Raw genomic sequence first — 2,804 nt, 5'->3', positions numbered from 1 at the left:
ACTTAACCGGACCAATCACTACGACTGATTTAATCCTATTGTGTAACTATTTAATATTTTGACTTTTAAGAAATTAGTACTAGTTGGTAGTTTGCATTCATTTTAACTTAGAAATGTAGAGTTACAAGTATTATTTAATAGAGCAACATGCAAGTTTCGTCCTCGTTCTTCTTGTGACGAGACAGCTTTCCGAATGAGCGGTAGATTAAAAAAATAAATATGACTATTCAAAAGTGCTTAAATTAAGTTTATTTGAATAAAATTTTCTTCTTTTTCATCATTATTATGTACAATATGTATGTATATACGAAAAAAAATCTATGTAAAATATTTCTATCACTTATCTAGTACCCATAACAGAAGCTTTAGCTAGCTTAACTTGGGACTAGATGGCGCTGTGTAAATTGTCCTGAGATTATTATTATTAATAACAACAGTGCCATCTAGTCCAAAGCTGAGACAACATATACTGAGATTATTATTACTGTATGTATAAATAGAGGTGTCCACAATATATTTTTTATGGGGTGTTGTATAATTTGATGGGCTAATTGAAAACATTTGTTAATGGTGTGGTGATCGATGGGATTAATGTTTGTACTGTAATATTTGAACATCTGCCATCTACTGTCACGTACTGTCTGCCGCCTGCTCGAATTGTGTTTCAATTAAACGTGTTTGATTGTTTGTTTGTGCTCGTAGTTAGGGGAGGCGTGTAGTTTAGATTTTTATTACAACACTAGATAATACCCACGACTTCGGCTACTTAGATTTAGCTATTATAATAATTATACATTTATTTTTTATGTATTTTACTTATATGATACATTGAGTATTATTTATAGATTTAAAAAAAAATCTAAACACATTTAGATTATTTTTAATAACAAATAAGTCAATTGTTTCCTTTATGCTAGTTAATTTTGTTTCAGAGGTTTCAGGGCCAAGGGACATGTCAGTCAGAAATCAGATTTCTTGGCCAAGATGCGAGGTTATATTCAAAACTGAAATTAAATTAAATTTACCTATATAAAAAGGTTACGAGAGTTTTCATAAATAAATGTGATATAAAAATAGTTTCCTTTCTAAATTGAATACCTACATTATTTATACGTAAAATTAAGAAGAAATACGAGATCTTACCAAGTTTTATATATTTTTATAGAGATTTTATTTTAATGCATATATATATAGGTACCTACATAGACTATAATATTTACCTTTTTTCTACCGTAGTTTTTTATTTGCTTTATAGCTCACCAATAAAAATGTATTAGTAAATACTAAATTAGTATAATATGTAGATATACTTTTTATTTTCTTGAACAAAAATATGATCTTAAAAATTCCTTTGAAATATCTACTAACATCTTGACTTACATAATTTCGACATTGTGTTCACAGCCCGGCTAGCTCAGTCGGTAGAGCATGAGACTCTTAATCTCAGGGTCGTGGGTTCGAGCCCCACGTTGGGCGAAACTTTTTATTATTTGTCACACTTGTTATAATTTAACACTGTGTTAAGAAACCGTTTTTATATATGTTATGATTTTTTTGTATTTATTAAAATTTAATTACTTCGTACAAATTTAAAACCATGGAATAACTACAAAATATATGTTATTTCACTAAAACACCAATAGAATTTTGGGGGATCAGCAGAAATAGAAATCAACACGGGAGTAAAACAAATCCATTACTAAATATTAATCAAAAATATACATACCCTGAAAAAAATGCTGATGCAGGAAAATACTTTTTGTGCAGTCGGTTAAAAACAAAATAGGTAGGTAACAGTCAACCCAATACATTTAAACAAGTATCACCCATTTACTACCTAAAATCAAAATATACACCTGTTCAGACCCAGAAAGTTAATATTTATTGTGAATTCTAGGATTATACAAGCTTAACATAGCTCTACTTGCAGAATGGTGGTGAAAAGTGATATTTAGTTCCCATAGTGACCAATAGATGGCGCTTATTCACGTTTATCACTAAATGTGCATAAAACAATTAGGCTTTGAAAATTATCTTATCTGTGGTCTTTGTTACTTTTATTATGTAATATTCTGTTATCTGTGCTTTTATTTAAATATTGACCCTTCAATAAAAACTACTGTTTCTAATTATTATGTTTATTTGAAGCTAGTTTTTCTTGTCATAATGTTTTTACTGTTAAATATTAACTATTGCCTAATTCAAGATTGTTAGGATTATCTTGAATCCTAACAAAGACAATTTATGATCTTTAATAACAAGACTTACACTTTTTTTAACGTGCAACAAATACAATTTTGCTAGCAGCCATTTTGTTTTCACTGCTAAATTATGAATACTACCTAATTGATGATTATAGTAGGACTTACGTTGAATAAATAGTTATTTATTTAATTCAAAATTGTTACAATTACCTTGAATTATGATAAAGATTTTTTTTTATCCTAATAAAGACATTTTTTTTTATAATTTATCGTAATAAAAATTACCTATACGCATATGAAGTTGTAAAACTAATCGTCGATAAAAAATAGCAATATTCCATACATAGTATTACCATTATCCAATACAATAACAAACGACCAACGAACCTATCAATAAATATTAGTGCAGTCAACTCCCGAGGTTCGGGGGATCAGTTCGTAAACATAATAATATAAACAATACTAAATCACCAACCACTCCGCTCCACATAAGTTCCGAGTCATTTCACGCGTCTGATACTCTTTGCTCTTCACAATTCATTTTGTCCATTTAGCAAACATTTGGGCTCTGTGCGGCACATTTGGGGCGTATTTATAAGG

The 2,804-nt window shown here is 29.2% G+C and overlaps 1 non-coding gene across 1 annotated transcript; it reads left to right on the top strand.

The window, feature by feature from the left end:
* The first annotated feature begins 1,403 nt into the window (after window positions 1–1,403).
* On the top strand, window positions 1,404–1,476 carry Trnak-cuu (transfer RNA lysine (anticodon CUU)). The gene has a single exon. It is a non-coding gene; the product is annotated as a tRNA-Lys (tRNA).
* The last annotated feature ends 1,328 nt before the right edge of the window (window positions 1,477–2,804 follow it).

The sequence above is a fragment of the Achroia grisella genome, unplaced genomic scaffold (assembly GCF_030625045.1).
Source record: "Achroia grisella isolate CSIRO2021 unplaced genomic scaffold, CSIRO_AGI_Agris_v1 utg794, whole genome shotgun sequence".
NCBI classification, from domain to species: Eukaryota; Metazoa; Arthropoda; class Insecta; order Lepidoptera; family Pyralidae; genus Achroia; species Achroia grisella.
This window is presented reverse-complemented; position numbering and strand designations above follow the sequence as displayed.